The sequence below is a fragment of the Simochromis diagramma genome, unplaced genomic scaffold, assembly GCF_900408965.1.
Source record: "Simochromis diagramma unplaced genomic scaffold, fSimDia1.1 OVJJ01000685.1, whole genome shotgun sequence".
NCBI lineage: Eukaryota > Metazoa > Chordata > Actinopteri > Cichliformes > Cichlidae > Simochromis > Simochromis diagramma.
In genome coordinates, this window is record NW_024387477.1 from 15,362,023 (window position 1) to 15,383,680 (window position 21,658).

The window sequence follows — 21,658 nt, forward strand, 5'->3', positions numbered from 1 at the left end:
TTAATTAGACCTATCGAATCTATAATTATTAGTTTTGATTGACTGATATTATTGGTGACATGAAATTGGAGCATGTGGAACACCCACCCATACAGTCTCATCGACCACCCGCCGCGCGTGCACGTGATTTTGAGGTGTAAATAAACATTTGCACGTATTTCTTCATATTTCCAGTTTTTGAACAATTAAGACAAACAATTTAAGGACTGGTTTATTAACGCCGCCCAATTAAAACATCCCCCAGAACCAATTTGTCTTTATATCAGCTGTCCTACCACGATTTCTTCCAAATATTTTCAAAATCGTTGCGAGCGGGTTTCGTCACTCACGTCTGTCAGGTGCGATCCAACAGATGTGACTTAGATGATATTTTAGAGTCCGTGCTTTTATTTTTTCGTGATCTTTGCCGTTTGAATAGAAACATAGTTTGTTTTTTTCCGATCTGTTCTGCTCCCATAAACTTTTGCTTAGTCCACTTCGTTTCATGTGTCCTCACTAAAAATATGAAATGCAACAGATGTCGGAGACAAAAGAGGGAAATTTAATGGGATACCGATAAAAGTCAAACTGGCCGATATGCAACGCCATGGCCTCTTTACGATTCATGATTTTAGTGGCCAAAGAAAAACTAATTGGAAAACAGTTTTAATGCGGATTTTGTAATAAGAGTACATCAGAAGGCCCGTATAGGCCCCCTCTCTGCGTGACGTTTTCATCAGTATTCATCCACCTGTAGCTTCAAGGCTTCTGTTGATTTTGAAATTAATAATGATTGTTTTCGCAAACTACTCTACTCCCATCATTTGAGTTTGTTGTTTTTTTGTGCTGGTATTTGGTGAAAGTCATTAAAGCCGTGCTGTTGGAGAATAGATTAAAAACTTTAAAACGAGGACAAAAAAAGTGCTTTCAGAGTACTAATTTTGACACTCAGCTTCTTAAATATTTAATTTTATGCATTACTGTGCTTTTTAGTTTGGCTGAGGACCGATAAAACCGACGAAAAAAAAGTTAATGTAAATTAAATCTAAACTTAACCAAAGCTATGTTTGTTGCATTTTAATTTATAGAAAATCGTCTTTTTTCTTTTTTTTCTTTTTCTTTTTCTTTTCTTTCTTTCTTTCTTTTTTTTTTTTTTACAGCAGAGCGTATTACGGAGTAAGCTACTGATATTCGACCCACAGTCTATTTGTCATAAAAAAAAAAAAACATTTTCCATTATTGGCGCTTGCAGTGGTTTTGATTTTTCATCACTCAAATGTAGCTGTTTGAAAAAAGTACGTTTTCTATTGCAATTTAGAAGCCCGCGCTGACTGACTTTGATTGTGCTTAATATGAAATGATTTTGCGTCTTTGTGCTTGCTTGTGAGTAAGCGGATTAGACTTGGAAAGATGAGTTTCAACATGTGGTGATAACCTCTTCAAAGAGGAGAACAGTACAGCGGGTCATCGCAGTTTCTTATATTTCATTTACTTCATTCATGTGTTTTTTTAAAGGGCCCAAAAAATATCAAGCGCCAGCTTACAAGATTTGAACTGAGTTAAGGGCTAATAGTCTTCAGGATACACATATACAAACCACATCTGAGGTCTGACTGTGCCATTAGTTTATCAGAAGGAATAAAGTTTTATGATTGAGGTTAGCCTGTTTATATGTAGGAACAAGATCCATTACTTTTAAAATCACGTTTTCTGGATATCAATATCTACGCCTGGATATTTATTAGTTAAAGGTAGGCCTTCACTCATACAGCTTTCGCATGTATCATGGAAACCAATTTAATCTATGAGCAAAGGGTTATTTAATAATTCTACCTTGTTTTTCCATGAGGTACAAAGTTTTATTTGGTCTGTGTTTTTAGAAAATGCAGAATGTGTCTGGTCCTCTAAGTTATAGATACTCTTGTCCAACAATCAGGGGAAATCACAGTAATTCAGCAACTACTTCAAAGTAAAATGCCTCTGGAGTCACTAAGCAAAGAAAGAATTAATTTGCATCACATTTTCTAATTAAAAACGAAACTTTTTTTCTGTGTGCAAATATATAGATATTAGGGTCCAGCTTACTGTGCCTAAAATGGCAAGAAAAATAATGGAGAATTTCACATGTTGGACTCACCTCTGCTTCCAATGTAAAAGAGTCCTTAAAGAAGTGCGGTGCGAATAATAACTGAGGCATTATAGGACTTAACTATTAAGAAATTCCATATGTTTAACTGTAATATATCACATAGATTGCAGTCAAACCTTGACACTTTTTAGATGACAAGTATGAGCACAATTTTATATCAGGTCTCCTGATAAAGATTAGTGTTCCAGACTGAGAAGTGAGTGTTTGAGAAAGAGTTATCAAACTAAATGAGGGAACTAAAGCCATTCTGTGTTTCACATCTTAATGGATTTAAAGACAGACCCATTTAATTCACTGGCGTGCTGAACACTTGTATTCACGTGTCCAATTTTACACAATACAGTATGTCTGTGGAGCTAATTGTGCCTAATTGTGTGTGTTCTGGAATGTATGGGCTCATCATAGTTGTCTTGTTGTCTGTGCCTCCATGTGCCTGTGTGCCAGTGTCAGTGTGTGCCCATATGTGAGTGTATGCATGCTCCACTACTCTGTATCTGTGTGTGTGCACCCATGTGTGCTGTATGCAGCCTATTAGTGGAGTTTAACCCCTGTGTTCAGGGAGTCACATCCCCTCAACACACAGGCTCCATTCTTATTCTGAGCTTGCAGCACGTTAACATTTTACTCTCTTCCCTCCCCACCCACCCCGTTCACTTTTGTCCTAAGAGGGCAATTAAGGAAACAAACGTTTTCCCCAAGATAAGCTGGCTGCCAGCTTTGCATACTAATGTATTGCCAAGTGGTTACAAATAGTGAGTGCTCTAATTACCGGCACTATTTTCAATCAGAAATTGCTCAATTTCCCAGGATGAGGTCTCTATGGCTAGGAAAAAAGCCCAACCTGACAGGAGAAAGAGACAATCATCTCTATGTGGAGTGTGGCTGATTTTGTCTGGCTATGTGTGTGTTCATGTGCCCACGTGTGTGCATGTATGTTTGTGCGAACAAGTTCATCTTCCTCTGTGTGGATAGACCCCGGCATGACCCACTCTTTTGCTGTTGCCCTTGACAAGTCAAGAAATGGATCCTGTCAGCCTCTACAGCATTTAGCACCACAATTATCCCCTTTCACAGCCTGGCGGCATTAATGTAAACCACACCAGGCAGTAGTTGCCACTCAGTGATCAGCACGATGTGGTGCACCATCTCTGGGTGAGCAATTTGATGCAATTGTGTTGCTCTGTGATCATCAGTGCAAATCAGGCCCTGCTCATTTATTAAGCAATTTCTGCTGGAGAAAATGAGATGGAAGGCTGTTTTAATTTGGCAGGAGATAGTAATATCTGTAAAAGCAAAAATAATGGAGAATGTGGTTGACACCAAACCCAAAAAAAAAAATGTCACTGAGTAGGGTGCATCAGCTCATCGGGGAGGGGGCTATTCTGAGAGGAATGGGCATCCTCATGTGGCCACCAGAAGTAGGGGGTAATGCAGACCAAAGTGACAAGGACTCAATCCCTGGATGTGAGAATGAGTCACTCCATAGGATGCGGATGCAGGACCCATCCGTTGGCCTTAGCTGACCTTTAGCTCTAACGGTGGCTAATGGAGGGCTGGCCCTCGATCAATGCACTGAGAGACTGGGCTCCCTATCCTTGCCCTTTCACCGGGCCAGGAAGGGAGGGATGCTGCCAGAAGCCACGCCGTGCAGTCATCGACCCTGCCACTTTTCCATCCTGTGGGTGACAGCTGCAGTGCCAATGAGCCTGGGGACGCCATGCTGCCCTGCCACGTAGGAAGGACAGCCAGAAACTCTGTCTCTGTGGTGATGGTGATCTGTTTGTGAAGATGACATCCACGTAAACAACCCCAGCAAACACGTTGGTGTCAGATTCTCATGTGATGCATTAGTGTTGAAAACCTACATGAAAGATGAAACTTGTTTGAATCTGCCTGAAGTTGTGAGTTTTATCTTAAAACTTATTCAGAAGCTGTTCAAATTGTTATTATTGTTATTATTTGACTGCTATTATACAAATTACAACTATACATATGATAAGATGCAAATCAGTGGTAGTTGTTAGATCTGCAGTGTAGCGTCTGTACACACAAAGAGGTAAAGTCACCTTTACTTTACTTTTATTGCATTTGTTTATAAAACGGTACAGTCGCATTTGAAATTTAGGTGCTGTTGGTAAACCTTTTATGCCGCACTATGTTTTTGTGCTTGGTGATGTACTTTGTAATCCAGATGGCGCACCACTGCATACCTTTTTATCAGAACACACTCTTCTGCAAAGAGACAACATTTGCATAAAAACACCAAAAAAAAAACAAAAATGAAAATGAAAATATTTAGTGCGCATTTTAATTGCAGAGACTTCCAAACATGACGATGTTCAAAATAGTAGCAGATGAAACATTCTCTCCATATGGAGAGAGAAAAGAAAACATCCAAGAGGTTTAACACAGATTGTTCTTTTTATTATCATTAACAGTAATGTGATTTTGAAGCCCTCTGTGACCTCCTCACAGCAGCACCTCATTTCAGAAGTCATTCATTAGAACAAACAGAAGGCAGGCAGAAAGACAGCGAGGAAGAGACATGGGGAGCGAGCATAGTGTAAAATAAATTAGACTGTTCTTATTAGATGAACCACTTTGAGATGGTGAAAGAAAGCATGCTTCAGAAATTCAAAGGCAATCCAATAGTACTGTATTTGGAGATGAAGATGTCATGTGGAGCCCGTGATCCAGTTGTTAGTTTGTGCTATGTGTAATCAGTCAAACTACTGTCCATTTTGGACTGTAAGACCCAAGGGAAGCCTTAAAATAAGGGTCTGACGAGCATGTTCGGACTGAGATTGGGTAACACAGCTGTTCTTCAAGACCATTGGCTGATGCTGACTGCGGTGAAACTAATCAAAAAGCTTCTTAAGTCTCCTCTGATATAAATGGATGGTACAGTCTTTCCCTTATGATTTGCACCAGTGTTTACAGAATAAGGTTTTTATACTGCAGTGACAGCAAGGCCGCATCTCTTCATTATGCACTTGGCCTCTCTTCTTATCTGCACCCCTGGAGCTGCTTATCTTACCGAGGTCTGTAAAGGTCCACATGACCTACCGCAAATATGCAAATATGTGAATCTATACGTACGTGAGAATAAAATAGTAGAAATGTGATACAGAGTGGCCAGAGGCTCGGCTGCACGAGGGGGGCAACAGTGGGTGGGGGAGGAGGGTGAAGCGAGCTGTGTGGATACTTGGAGTGGTGTGACAGACTCCCCAGCCTCCTGGTAGGATTTGTTGGAATGTGAGAGAGGAGGATTTTAGCACCAGGCGAGCCACGCCAGAGTGCTGCAGACTTCATGCCATCTGTCTCAGCCTCCATCTTCTCTTTGCCAAACTCATCAGACCTTTATTTCCTCTCCCTCTTTCTCCTTCTCATCCCTGTTCACAAGAGTAGCGGACATACTGAGATCTGCTAATGTATTGGAGGGAAAAAATGGTCCAGCTTTATAAAAAGATTCAAAATCTCAATTGATTAATATGTATTCTTGGAGCTTATTGTCCAGCAGCCCTGACGAAGATAAAAATGTGTGTTTTATAGTCCTGCCATTTTTTACTTGACCAACAGGGAAAGAGAGAGAGTTATTCATACCATAGATGATATGGTGCTCAGTTAATAATAAAATGTGTTTCAAGTGACCGCCAAAAAGTTTACTTATTTAATGCTCCTTTATAAACAAGCTCTTGCCTTTGAAAAAACTGTTGGAACAATGTACACATATTGTGTTATAATATGATTAAAAGGTATGCTATAAATATTCATTCTTTGTGTGGAAGTAATTATTTTCTCTATGACTAAACTCAGGACTTTTTAATGATGCACTTTACACAATCAAACTGTGGATTGCAGATTTGAAGTTCCTTACACACCTTCAAGTTCATAAAAATGTAGCAGATCCTTCACTATATACTACCAAATTACTTCAATGTATAGACATATATATTGTTGGGCTTCGATTAAATCAAAAGCAGACTTATATTTCAAATGATGGTGTGACTCTGTGATGTTTGGGTGGGACTGATCTCTCACCCTGTCTCCGCATGTGGGCGGCTAGGGAGGAGGCTGAAGGAGATCACAGGGAGGAGCTGTACCAGCTCGATGTCCTTAACCTGTTCTGAGAAGGGCAACAGAGGGTGGAGGGACTGGAAAGGAAATGCACCCTTCGACCGAAATGGAACACCAGGTGGCAGGAAGGGGGCAGGAGGCCTTTGAAGCTGACCCTTGGTCTCTGCGCTGGGATGGCCTCAACACTCGATTCAGCCAGAGATGGCAGGGAGGGGAGCCAGGTGCCCCCAGAGGGCCTTTAGACCACACAGATCTATTATGGTCGAGGCGGAGAGATTAGGCCGGGGCTCAGCCCCATTGCTCCCAGTCATATCACTGTGAAGACAGCCAGAGTCAAGCAACTGCATCCTAACAAGCAGAAACATACTGAGTAACGTCTCGTATCATCATCAAAACTGTGTGTTTTAGGAAGATTTTCCACTGTGAAATTCTGTCAAATCAGTATGTAAAACGCTGCATAATTGGCACGTGTGCACACCTGATAAATGGAATAAATGTAGATCAGCAGAAAGCTTTTGGAAATGACAGAGTAAATGTTGAAAGCAATAAAAACAGAGTTATTTCAGCATGTTAATACATATTTATTTATTTTTCACTGAATATAAGCAGAGATGAATGAGCTGGGGGAAAAAATGTACTCTAGAAGGTGTAGGGAAGAAAGGATCAATCAAAATCAGAAAATAAAATACACAAGATTCAATCATACTACATAACAGGAAGATTGGAGCATGATCAAAGAGGTATACAAACACAACAACATCACAAAAGAAGAAAATTAAATCAGCAGATGTTTGTGTGCAGGAGTACACATGTTATTGTGACAAACTGCTAAGTGATCTAATAAACTGCAGGCATTATATTGAATTTGCCAGAAGGAAAATATCAGCAAATACTCAACAGCAGTTGTGTGATTTGGGATACTTTTGCCATTAAAACACAGATGTAAAACATCCAGTGATAAAGCTGCAGCAGTTTATTAGGAGATAAGCTTGCATGTCTATGAATCAGGCATCCCATTCATAGTGTTCAGCTAGGACAGCACTAGGAATGCGCAGGCTGCTTTGTATTTTGGCCAGCTTTGGAGGAGGTGAGTGCTATCAGTGTCTACATGCTCATCCCTCTGTATTTCTATGTTTACTGCACACAACACGCAAGCAAACACACATTTCCACGCACACTTACACTCACAAACAGAAACTCAAATCCTGATCCTCACCCACCCCCCTATGCTTCCCTCCTCGGGTGAGGAAATGACACTCAGCGAGGATGGCTGGGAGAAATGAAGACATGTCTGATTTCCTCAGTAGCCAATGGTGTTTCTGCTCTCTGTACTCTCTGCCCTCTGATAGGTCTTTGTAACTCTCTTCATCTCAAGGCCCATGTCATTCCTTCAAATCTCCTTCCCAAACACAAACGGGCCAATCCTGAGACACGGCTCAGGGGCTGGGGAGGGATGACGCAGCTGAGGCATGGAAAGAGTGAGGGATGTTGTTCAGGAGGAGAGAAAGGTACATCAGAAGCTGATGGTGGTGTGAGAAGGAGCCAATGTGTTATTATTAATAAAGCATTAAAAAAAAAAAACGCGAGCACATCAAAGCATACAGGGGCTGTGCTATCATACATGAAAGTAACGCACTATGGCTTAATGTTTCCTAAGGCATGTTATGGTGACGTCGCTTTGATTTGAAATGCATTGTGTGGAAAATGGATTTACAGGAGTGGAGGGAGAAAGCTTGGTGTGGGTTCAGACCATAATTTAAAACCTGACCTCATAGGCTCTTCAAAGTCTCTGTGAGCGTGGATATTTAGGATGTCCTTACAGTATGTGTGACAGACCTAAATCACAGCCTCGCAAACAACAAATAAACACATATATACATAAGAGCGGAATGAGGAGAACACCTGCAAAAACAAAAAATGAAAATTTTAAAAAGTCTAATATACACACGACGTTCACTAAAAATACTTGGAACTAATTTTTCAATTTGCTTTATTCTTTCTTTTTTGAGCAATTGGTGTCGCACCTGATTGAACTGTGTTCCTTTGCTGTTCAAGGCCTGCAGGAAGTCAGAGATTTTTTTTTTTCATTGCTCCACCATGGCTAGGTAATTATCCTAATCTACCCTCCTCCCGTGTTCCAGCGCCAATGCCATACTGGCTCAGACCACCTCTGTGGCTTCATTATCGGTGCTAGGACTCACTAATGGCTTTAGAGCATCACTGTGCAGGCTGCTAGAGAAGAGAAACCAGGGTAAAGGGGAACGAAGAAGACGCAGGAGGAGGAGAACAGAGAAAAGAGGGAAGGAAAAAATGAGGTACTGAAGAGCAAGGGTTGCCCTGAAGGTTAACATCTCAATCATGAGGGACAATGCTCACTATAGTCCAAATGCTTCGTCATCTTAAAGGCATATTTTACTGACTGAGGATGAAGCTAAAGTGCATAACACCGTTAAAAAAAAGAGGAAATCAGGAGATCGCCTGTACTCTCCACGCAGAGTGTGGAGAGTACGTGGAAGGTCGCTGTGTCTACGTGTCCATCTGATACAAGCACCCACCTTGCATTTTTGAAAGAGCTAAAACCTCATAACATACAGAAGGAATGGGGGTGGGAGTTTTTGTTTTTTTGTTTTTTTCTGACAAATGACACCCTGACAGTTGGAAAAAAAAATGTTGGGGTCCCTGAACAGATTTCTCAGTTATAAAAATAAAATGTGTTGGATTAGACAAAGACAGACATCTTACATTCTACTTTTGAACCCCAATGAGAGCCACCCCACCCCCACTCCGTCTGTGCCATGATTGTTGTTGTTGGGTTTTTTTTTTCCCTCTCTAGAAATGTCATATATTAAAGATTCTATATGGCACAAACAGACACTGATTTCTTCCATGTGTACACAACATATAGGATGACAGATTGAGATGGTGTAAAATGTCTGCGCATTACTCTAAATAGGCACGAAAGCTTTAAGCGTTCTTTATATACCCAGTAGGGGGGCCTTTTAGTCCAGTCAATCTATTTCAAAAGAGGGCCCAAGAATTTTCAGTAGTAAGATTTTTAAATACTTTTTATTTTTCCTAATAACATTCTGCCACACATAGTGAAAATACCTTAAAGTACCTTAGTAAAACTTGTTGTTTTTTTGTTTTTTTGAGGTCAAAAGCAAGTTCGACATTTTAGAGTGATGTGGTAAGGTAACAAAGTATTTACCTGAGAGGGTCTATGTACACCGATCCACTTATTCAATAATATTTTCAATAAACATATATTTACAAATGTTCAACCCTTACATTTTTGCCAGATTTTCCTGTTTGTAACACCTTGATTCTATTGGTGTACCTGCATTTAAAATAGGTATAAAATGTCCCTTATAGCCACTGTGCTATTTTAGAAATATTAATAAGAAAAAATTAATAAATGCACTTGTATTGATTACATTTATTAAATTTCTTTAGTTTTCAAATGATTGACACCAACCCACTCTTGCTTTACAATGGTTTGAATCACCCTTTCCCACTCCGACACCCTTAGCTCTCAACAGTGGTACATTATGCAGGTACAATGATTGAGTGGGAATGTGACCATCTGTGGTTGGCCACTCACCTCCAATAAGTTGTTTAAAGAAAGGAAATATTTAATATTTTTTACCATATAACACAAAATAAAACATTTAATATCATGTAAAAATACTGTTTGCTCTGAACTTGATATTTAAAGTAAATTAGATTATTAGGGGCTTATTATAGGTAAGTTTAAGGATGCCTGGACCATAGCATCTGAGGTAGTGTGTACGCTGAAAAACAAGAATCCGTTTAATCATTTATGTATCTATAACATTTATCAACATGTATATCTGAAGTATCCAAGAACCATTTAATAATTTTTATACTAACGACAACTATTACCATGTATGCCTTAAACAGTAATAATACATTAAAAGTACATAACTTCAGCTTACATGATTAATACATCCACTAATCTCATGAGGGTCTTTTGAGTGTTAATCTGGATCCTATCTAAAGCAAACAAAAGTAAATTAAGTGTAAAAATGATTTTGTTCTCTTAACTTAAACATTGCACTCTTCTTTAAGGTTCCCGCTTTATTTCATGAGTAAGTATGCAAAGTGGCGGCAACACAGTGCGTGATCTGCTTCCAGACAAGGTACAAGTACACCAACCAAAGAAATCTTAAGGAACAGACATGACTCTGAAAGAAACCTAAGTTGGAGTCTATAGAAAAATTCCCCAAGAGCAAAGATGGTGGTAGAAGTACAACTTTTAGGGGAAAGAGAAAAAAAAAAACTTATGGAGGTTATGGAGAAAGTCAGCAAAATTTGAGCTTCTTTGGCAGGTTTCATTCATGATTTTATATATGAAGTTTTTAGAATCTACTGCTGATTGAAATTAAAGCGTGTGTTCAAGCAAAGGGCTTGAAAGAAATACACCCAGCCCTTAACCTTCCCTTCTCTACACTCTACCCTTGTGCCCTGACAGGTGCTTTGTCCCTGCTCTTGACACTGAGAATCTTGAATAGCTGTCCCTTCTAAAAGGAATTATTTGAAAAGACATTTACTTTCCAGATAATTATAAATTAGGTGTTCACGAGCTAATGTCTTAAGATTACAAATTGGGCCAGAAAAGCAATATCATGCTTACCACTAATGATTCCAGGTCTCGATCTCTATGTTCCATATTTGCTCACTTATGTTTTTCTTTGGGTTTTTTTTTCTTTTTTTGCTCTTTTTTTTCCTTCACGAGACAAAGACCTGTGAGCCAAGATCATAACAATCATATTTTATAGATGCCTTTCTGCTATTTACAGAAAATATGGAGGTTGGAAAGATAGTTATGGTAAATGGACTGGTTCTTATATAGTGGTTTTCTACTCTACCTGAGCACTCAAAGCACTTTATACAACTTGCCTTATTTACCCATTCACACAAGCACTTTTTTCTCTTCTTTTTCTACGTAAGAGCTTTCTATCTAACACGACACACATCCGTACTCCGATGGCAGTTAGTATCTCGCCCAAGGATATGTGAGATGTAGACTGGAGAAGCCAGGGATTGAAGGCTGTAAGCCAAAACAGGTCAGAAAGCATATTGTTGTGTTCCTGCACTCTTATATAAAGTAACACACATCACTCTCTATGGGCAATGAGATGAAGTAGAGATATTAGAAATATTTCAAATATTTCAATTTTTAACTTGTTAAATACCTCTATTTGACTGAAGTCAGTGATTAAGCATTTGAACAAAACTCTCCAGGTTTTGTTTTCCATACTAAGCTGAGTCAGTATTTGTTAACCAAACTGGAGGCTTCCACTGTTGCAGCCAGTAGAGCAGTATGTTGAGAAAGGTTTTACATGCCTTTTTCTGCACTTATCATTAGACCATTCATCCCTTTGTCATTTTTTTTTTGGGGGGGGGGGGGGGGGTTAAGGATTGCCTTCCTGCCATGGAGAATACATCAAGAAAGGTGGCTGGCTGCAAAGACCTTCTCTAGGTCTGTCCATCATCATATTTCGTAAGGAGACAGGTTGTGGGGGAACTATAGGATGAAATTAATCTGTATCTAAGGGTTCTATTTCCCAAGCCTGTTGCCCACACTGATGAGCTCTTGAAAACTGGCAAATTTAGGAGAGAGAAGAAGACAACTTTGCTGAGAAATTTCTTTGCCAGCTTCCATTCCCTCTTTAAATTCCACAGGGACTGAAAGCATCACGTTGGGCCTCTGAGAGTAAGAGGGCTTCTGTTTTGGCTCTAGTTGGGTTTGAAAGATCAAAACTGGTTTGTTGAGAAGATTCATTAATTTTCTTCACATGCGAATTTCACTGTATTCTGCCATGTGTTATATTAACAAGGATCAGGCAAGATGGGGCACTTGTTAGATTGTGTGAAACCACAAAACATATGAAATCTCCTGGGCACAGGGTGGTGGAGTAGGCTATTAGGTAGCAGGCAAGTAGAGTATTCATGACTGGCAGAGGGGGAGCAATAACTCTGACTATTTAAGAAAGACATGGCACTCGAAATCCTGAAAAGAATAGGAGAAATACTATCCTTTAAGCCAGAAAGACCCAAGATCCAATCAGCTGATGAACCATAAACAACACCATCCTGTTTCCACTGACAGATGTACAACTGAAGTTGACAATTTTAACAGTGTGGTGGAAAACATATCTACCTTTTGTTGTAGTAAAGTAGATAACAGAAATCCAGCTAGACAACCAACACTGTCATCTAAAGCAGGTTAACAATTAACACGTGTCCTCAAGAAATGCTTAAAACTGTAATACAAAAAGAAAATAATAAAAAGTACCAAAAACTAGTTTAAGAATTTATCTGGATTCAAATCTGAAAAGTTAAGTGCATAAAAAGTGAGTTGCAGCTTCTAAGAAAGCAATTTTGAGGATGGTGTGTATAAGAGTGTGTGTTTTTACATTTAAAGACATCGCAACTTATTTTCATACATTAATGTCCTCCAGCACAATGAACTTGCACCCTAAGCTGCTGTTAATAAAAAAGCAATTCAACTGATAATTTTATTAAATGAGAACAGAAATGATTCTTTTTTACAGAGAGAGTCCCACCTCGTTGCTACATTAAGGCAAAAATACTGAAATGCTTCCAGTAACTAAACTACTTCTTAGGACACCTATATTTGGTAAGCATATAAGTGGATAAATAACGGTGACAGTAAATGTTCATGCTTAGGGCTCAAGAGGATATTAATACATTCTTTCCACCCCAACATTGTTGTCAGTTGGCACAAGCAGTCATCAGAAGGGTACTCCAAGTGGGGTTTGGTGCAGACAAGCATGAAGACATGCTTTATTTTTTGTCTGTGGTAATGTGATGATACTTGATGCCATAACAGTCTTTTTGCACAGGATTCTGAATCAGAAATACACTATATATAAATGCTAAAATGGCTTCAAATGGGTTTTGGGGGAAGAGAAAGAGGGAGAAGAGAGATCTACTTCAAATGTTTTCCTTTTCTTCCCAGAAGAACTATTTTAGCTAGTAAAGAGTTCTTGAAGGTGAGATGCAAAACGAAATGTTACTCTGGCTTTTCCAGGTCAGAAGGTAGCTTGAAAGGTAAAGGTCTCCTTGTCTGAGCACTTCAAATTTTCTGTATTAGATCACAACCTCTTTTGTTGTTGTTGTTTTGTTATTCAACCTGGAAAAAAATGTGACTATATATTAAATATTGTGACTTCTTTCTCAGTGTGTAACATGTTTGTAGAGAAGAATACAGGCAGCTGAAGGCAAGGGTGGGGCATTTTTTTCCCTACAATTCCAAGATATAAAAAAAACTTCCATGCTTCCATAATAGGATCTTGAAGGAATGAAAAAAAAAACTGCACTCCTACAGAACATTTGCTTTGACGACTCAAAATAGGAACCAGCTAGAACAAGTATTCCCTGAAAACAACCATCTATAACAGATGAAATGGTTTTTGTTGGGAGGTTTTTTTTTCAGTTGCTAAAGACACTGAAAAACTCACCAACAGGAATGAGAGATAATACAACTGACAAAATAGTACTAGGTAAAATATTTATTTCCCATTTTTAGGTTAATTGGAAATAGTGCACCTTTGCACTATGACAAGAACTATATCTACAAAATCTGAGCTGACATTGTTGTGATAATGTCTAAACGGAATAATAAATCCAAACAACCTGCAGTGTTTGTTTAGACTTTTGAGTGTGAAACTATTGGCATCAGTACATTTACCAAATATACTTAAATCAAAGTTCTCATGTTTGCTTTTAGTCTTGAAATTACAAAGGCATCTGCACTGTCAATCAAAACTATTTCCCTATTTCACCACATAATGTAATCACCATTTCTGAAGATAAGCCTTATATTGCATGACTCTACATTTAATTTGTTTCTTTTTAGACAATTTTCAGGTACTTTTATTTCTCTTTATTGATATTTACTCCATCACGTTTCAATTTAAAATAGTATTTTTATTACATTGCATTTTTTTAATCTATGGTTTGTTGTTACTTAACAAATTGAGTTTTACAAATAAAACATATGATGTTCTTGAACTAATCACCTATCTGATCCAAATCATATCCAAAAATCTACAACATTCAAGCTGTTGTATCGATTAATACATCACTATATGATCAGTTAACATCATATATAACCATTTCTGCACTTTCACTTTCGGTACATTAAGCAAGTTATGTTGCACGTCTTGTTACAGTTGTATTAAATGTATGAATTTAAATTGCAAATGTATTCATTTTTACTTTTTTCAAAGCATATCACTGACATTAGCTAATATGTCAGTAAACACGTGGTTATTTACCAAACTCAGCAGTCCTGGGGGAAAACTATTATGTGGAGTCACAGTCCTGTAACAGTAAGATAATGTATCTTATAGCTGTATAGCTTCATTCGTGATCTCTACTGTGTTCTTCATCAAGTCCCAATTTTGATCACTTGCTTGTTGTTGGGTGTTAGTTTGTGGTACATTTATGGACCACATATGCAACACAATGTGGTATAACTGGAGATGTGGACACATTGTTCTTGCACATTATTGCATTTCAAGGATAACATGCATAATTTTCTTAAAGTATTCTGATTCTGATAAGCAACAATCACATAATCAAGAACACAGGAGTTTGTGGGTTAAACGTAAAAAAACGTTCTAAGCACCGGAAGGCTATATTCACAGTAATATGCTTTCATTTTAAAACTTTGTTTTAATACTGAAACAATTTCTGTCCATACAAGGACAGTGTTACCACAGTTTCAGAAGTGATCTCTGTCCGTAGTGTGCGAAGACGTGTGGATGTTCAAACAGGAAACAGAAGTTTGGTTGTGGAAATTGCTCCAGAGGAAGAAAACTACATCAAAAAATAAGACAAGAAGCCTTTTTGTTCGTACAGACAATGTTAGTGTAACTATACCTGAAGATAACACTCGAAAATGTGGCAAATATGGCAATGGGAGCACCATGGGGTATGCATCACAGAAGGATGAAATCACAAAAGGTATGTGAGCAAATATTGTTCTTGTTTTTTTTAACAAAACCTCTTTCAGCACTTTTATAACAAAAAATGTTAGTATTCTGACTCTAAGATACACCCCAAACATATATTATAGCTAGGTTATTATAGCATATATTATAGCTAGATGCTAACCTATTAAGATACCAAAAGAAAAAATATTTTGTTTCTATGTCATCTCTGATAGAGAAAAGTGATAAAACACACTCTGATATCCTTTTTTTTCTGCAGTGTGCAAGGTGTGCTTTAACTTTAGAGCGGAGTCTGTTAGTCAAACAATGGGAGAGCATTAAAACATGCCAATATAGCAGTATTAGTCAACAGCCTCAGTCAATACATCCCACTGGGTTGTATGCCTTCCTACAAACACAAGCAATTGCTTCAGAAGGCCTCAGCACTAGATAGAAACATCAATTACAGTAAATTACACCAAAACAGTGTGTAACACTTCAATTTGTTTAATCTCTCGAGCTGTCTGAGCTGTTTTGGATGAAAGCAGAGCAGAGTAAGATAACATTAAATAGCCTTAAGATGTGTTGCATTTACTTGGTCATGTTTATGCATAGAATGAGTTGTGTATTTTTGATTCCAAAGACTTACTTCGAAAGCATTATTAAACTTCCTAAATATTTTTTCCCATGTGCAGCCTAGACTTTTAATGTTGAGTTTAAATGGGAGCACTCTCCTGCACTGTGTCAGCCCAGAGACTTGCAAAATCCACGCTGGTTGCTTAGTATCCTTTTGGCATTGAGACAAGTGCTTTGAGTTTATAAAGTTGAAAAGAATGAAAATGTTTTAGATGCTTCATGTGTTCCTTGTCCCAAAGTCCAAGGACATGGACAGATAAATTCTGAGGTGAGTCCTTTTTTACACGCTGCGAAAACAGCTAAACTATCTTGGTTAAGCAATCTTGGGTTTCACTTGTATTTTCTTGCAATGGAAGATAAACGGCTTCATTCAAAAGTACCAAGGCTCTATTAGGTTCATAAATTTTGAGGTAAGTCTTTTTTGACACTTTTGACACAATGGAAACAAGGGTTAAACCATCTTGGATTAAACTATCTGGGTTTACACTTTTGTTTTCTTGCAATGGAACCACAAATGATAGCTGCAGCAGCTGTGCTCCAAAACAAAAACGTCCAATTTTGACTAAACAGTGCATCAATGACTTCTCTTGCTATGGTTGATTATCCAAGAGGGGTATTGGTTGCTGCGGACAGATAAAGATTTGGCTGTTTGAGTGAACATTTTGGGAGGGGGTGGGGGTGCTGGAGTAAATGAAAGACAAATGCGAGTAGTGCCCACTCAGCTATTTTCCCAGTCAAGATCAAAGGCACGCCGGACTGGCCGCTCCACGGGAAACTTGAGATGGGTCCTGCCTTTGTTTGCTGTTGCTAGGAGACCTGCAGAAGGCTGAAAGTGTTTGCAGTGGGGTACAACATCAAAACCATTTCCAATATAAATTTTTAAGACAGCCATGTATTTGTGTCCCGGGCTTTCAATTTACTGAGCACAGTGAAAACACTGACAATAATGATTCGACGCTCTGTTAGCCATAGATTATTGTTTGTTTAAAAAGAAAAAGTAGTTGTAGACAATTATACATGTCCACACTTTGAAAACGCTCTTGTCGGTATTGTGTATACTATACAGTACACGGTATCAGTGCCTGTCATAGTACTTAGCAATTTTTAGCTGTGCCGATGAACACAATACTTTCATCAAAATACCATACACACAAGAAAACAAAATATAAGAACTGCATACATTGCAGTTACGCAACTTAACTGTTGTTTGATATATTTATAAGCTTAGGTTTGGCTTCCCAACGAAGCTAATTATGATGCTGTTATCTATTAATGGGCCCCACGATAGTAAGGGTGGCTAGACATGTGTCACAGAGAGCTCATTACATATCATTAGTTCAACACTCCAATAATGTGACCTGCTGAGCAGAAGATAATGACTTGGCCCCTGATATTTGCAGAACTATTGTGTGCTAAGCAAAGCACCACCAGGAGAATATATCTACAGGCTTAAGAGCTACATGAAAACTGATAAAGCCATACAATAACCTAAGGTACACACATTTTCCTGTGTTGTGTGTGCAGCATAGCAAAGAAGAAAGCTGCATTTCTTTGATTTTTTTTTTCTTTAACAGAACTGGGGCATGAGAGCTAACTCATTAAATAACAATCACGATGAGCCTCTTGTGAACAAACAATTTTTCTTTCTTTACACACGGTGTTATATAATTCAGAAAAATAAATGTATATCACAAGATTTGTAATTATCTATTTACTAGTGTGCCCTATTAATAGACTTGTACTATTGTAGTTGATCACTAGAGTGGCCCTAAATCACCCTGTGTTACATAACTGTGCATGGATAACCTGACCTCTTTTTTTTTTAATGAGAAGGAAATCAACACTTTCATAATTTATACAGGAATAAATCAGTTCAATTTACACATACATCCAAAGTACATGGACTCAGTCAATAACTAGCCAAACATGTAAAAACTGCAGGTGCCAAAGCAGTGACCTTCGTGTCTGGAACGATGAAAATTAGAATTGTGCTGTGTCTGCCTTGTGTTTTCACTACTTGCGCCAACTGGCACAGCACTGGCGTCCTCTCCCCGGCTCCCAGTCTGCCGTGATGACAATGGCAACCAGTTACCGCATGGCATGTAAAAATGACAAAAATACCAGCAAGCCAATGGACAGTTGGAGGATGCGAAGATACTATAATATAGCTGATCAATCACTCTGACAAGAAAATGTATTCCTGGACACGGCCATCGCAAACAACATTTGAATTTCTAGGACATCCGCTTCTTTATTCGTGCCTGTAAAACAGCGAGCTTTCAGTTGCATTAAAAAGAGCCAATTTCGAGCTGGAAGGAGAAGAAATGAGGCTCCTTGAGGATTCTAAGTTTGTATCCTCTAAAGAGCTGAATTTCTCTTCTACCCAACAAGAACTAAAAATGGCCTACATTCAAGTGTGTCACGTGCTTATCTACTGTGTCCTGCCTTAACCTGCTCCAGTCAGTACTAGTGTGTGCTGGTGAGGCTTTAGCAGAGAATATGCAGCATACAGCAGGCAAACAGTGTGGAGACAAAAATGATTCATCTTCTGAAAATTTGTTTTACCGCTTACAAAAAAGAATCATGACTCATCCTGCTGTTTCTGTGTTCCTATGGAAGAAAGAGTTGTCTTCTCTTGTCACTGCAACCAGGGATCCACCCCTGTGTGACATCACATCGCTGCCAAATCTTGTAAAAGCCACCTAAATTCGCATTAATTGGTGTGTGACTAGCTGGCATTAACTGAACATCATGTAGATTTATGATTTCTCAGTACAAATCTGTGCTGAGCTTGAAATAGTTTTTGACTGAGAACAACTTTGCTCATTTGGCTGCCACCTGCTTCTCACTAATACAAATACTTCACTGCAGTTATCAACACATACTCACACTGGGTTTAATTTGTTTGCCAAATCTGTGGCTACATTCATGGCTTTACCGCCAACAGGCTGCTTTTTTGGAGTAATGAAAAGCAGTTTGATTTATTACATTTTTAACAATTTTACAACATACTGTGACTTAAATCAGGCTCCAGTTGTTCTTTGGATGTTCCTCTTTGTAAAGTGCAACATTGCAATCAATAAATCATCCATGGGGAAAGTTTTAAATAATGTAGATTTAAATCACCATCAAAAGTTTGCATATAATCAACATGAAAAAAAAACACAGTAGGGAGGGTTTGAAATCAACATGAAAACACAGTAGAGAAGGTTTGAAAAAGTCTAAATGTTAAAAATAAGACTCATAAGTTTTGGAGCCCAGCAAAGACATCTGATGACTGTTAAATCCTAATTTGTGGTCCATTCACATTTTACAGATAATTGATGTTTTAATTCAGTCAAAATCTTTAATCGTGCACATTTCACATAAAATTCACTATTTTTTAATATGCAACGAACATAACGGGAGCTTTTGTTTATTGCTTTGCCTAATATAAACTAAAATCTACAAGTCTGCATTTGCTTTGTTCCCCTCAAACTCGACAGGTCTGACTGAAAAGTTAGCACAGCACCGAGAGGCTTCCCCAAACAGTTCACCTCTGTCTTGGTCGATGACTACTGCCTGAACTCACTATCCCTACTGAGACAATAAAACGGCTGGATGGCTATAGGACTAGCAGAAAGGCCAGTAGTTTACAACTCAGGAGAGGCAAAGCAATACAGCTTGTGTGAGGAAGAAAGATTTACAGTTCTCAGGCTGAGGTCATAAGGCCAAAGTTACCCTTTTCAGTTCCTGGATCGCAAATGAGGAGACGCTGGACACAAGCTGAAACATACAGCTACACCCCTCCAGCTTTAGACAAAAGATTATATCACAGTGAATCATTGCCAGATCTCATCTTTCCAGTCAATAATTGCTTACTTAGTTTGTAAAAGACATGTGCTATCTTTAGAAAGAACAGTCCACTTTAATCCAACCTTTTACTACCTAATAGAATGAGTAGTATGGACAATTATAGGAATAACAGTTCACAGTATTTATCATAATTGTCTATCAAAGCCTTCGTAAAGAGACATTTAATTTTCTCTGTATAGATTTAATTAAGACCTGTTAAGCATGCAAATGTTACCAGGTCGATGATTTAAGTTTCTCTGCTCTCCTTTCTTGTTTTTTCATCATAGTGATATAGGAAATGTTTTTTATTTTACTTTAAGCCAAGTTTAGTTCATAAAATAAACAACAACAATAAATAATCAAAATCTTTATTTCAACTATTATTTCATGTGCAATCCACTGTTTCAGACTTTGTTGTCACTACAGAAATGTAAATAAAGACAGAACGTCTGAGTAAAGATCTTTAATTGAAGCTTTTATGACAGCATTCAAGATGTTCACACACAAAACTTCAACAAGATGCCTGAAGTATTTTTTCTCATCTTGAAAAGAGCCTTCAATACTGCAAAACAAGAAAAAAACATAAGAAGGAAATGTAACTTTAGTTAATTTTTTTACCTTCATATTTTTTAATTTCTATAAAACATAAATGTTTGTTTTGATAAAACCTGACTTAAATAACCTTAACCTAAAGAGGAATGCATCATATTATCCATATCATAATATAAAAGATGATATATTATGATATGGGGTATTTTTTAAGTCTTGATCCATTCGCACTATGAAAGAATTGTTATTGACAAGGATTTGCTGTGAGATTCCCCTTTCATTCTAATGGTATTTAAAAAAGAGAAAGACTGGGAGACACAAGAGTGAGGCTGACGTCACAGTCCAAGAGTCACCCGCCGTGTGTTCGGCGTCTCCGAGTAAAGACTTATCTGCAAAGAAGTTTGGACGGACAATGTGGGTGGACAGGGCGTGAAACTGCTATCATCATCAGTTCTGAATGAAAAAAAGAAAACATATCTTCCACAAAAAAGAAGGCTCATTCCAATTCAGCTGCGTTGTTAGGACAACGAAAACCATCCCTCAGATGATTAGTTCCACTTCAAAAGAATTTACTTTCCGCTGTGGAAACGTCCCCCTTTTGTGTCCTTACACAGGGTTTTCTCAGCCCAAAAGAAGAATCGTATGTTTAGTCAGCCTGTTTATTATTCCTTCTGTTCACACTACAATTGTATTAAATAAATAGAGTACTACTAACAAAGGCCTATTAGCCCATAAACATGTCCCGGTACACACAAAAAAGACTAAATCACAGTCTCTGCACAGGAATTAAGATACTCTGGTAAAGGCACAAACTACATTGCAGGAGACATGGTGCCATGTCTTGTCACTGACATCATGAAACATGCATGTTATGTTTCACATATTTTTTGTAAACCATCCATCTCAATTTTGAGAGACACCGCCCCTTGCAAAACAGCACTCGTCGCTGGTGATTTTGTGAAGCAGCAGTCAGCGGTAGAAGTTGTGCACGCGGTTTCAGAAGGATGAATGGGCTTTGCTTTTTCTGTTCGCCTAGACAGACAGGCTCATTGTAGAAGTAATAATGTGTCAATATAAATTCTAATAATACACACTTTAAATCTCAAAACAGGCCAAATTATCTGCAAAAATCTAAGAATTCAACATTTTTACATCTAATGTCTAAACTTACTCCAAACTGGACTAAAATTAAAAATGATGAGTAGTTACTTGAGAGTCAGCAAGAATTAATTACAGGTAATAAGTGGGCACAAGTTACATTTGCCTTAATGATCATAAATGTGTGGCTGAAGCGGCAAATCAAAGAGTTACAGCTGTTAGCTTCGCTGCTAACTCTGACTTCCTTGAGATTTTAAGACACTATTTTAATGCTAAAAAGAGTCGGTTCAAGTTCTGTTGCGTGTGCAGATAAACAGATAGCTTGCCCAAGTCAAAATTCCAAACCGCGTGG

At 38.2% G+C, this 21,658-nt stretch overlaps 1 protein-coding gene across 1 annotated transcript in view; it reads right to left on the reverse strand.

Moving 5' to 3' along the window:
- Positions 1–1,195: 1,195 nt before the first annotated feature.
- zic6 (zic family member 6) overlaps positions 1,196–21,658 on the reverse strand; it is a 43,653-nt gene continuing 23,190 nt past the window's right edge. The window contains exon 4 of the mRNA XM_040015696.1: positions 1,196–20,221. The gene's annotated coding sequence lies outside the window, so the exon portion shown is untranslated. The remainder of the gene's footprint in view (positions 20,222–21,658) is intronic.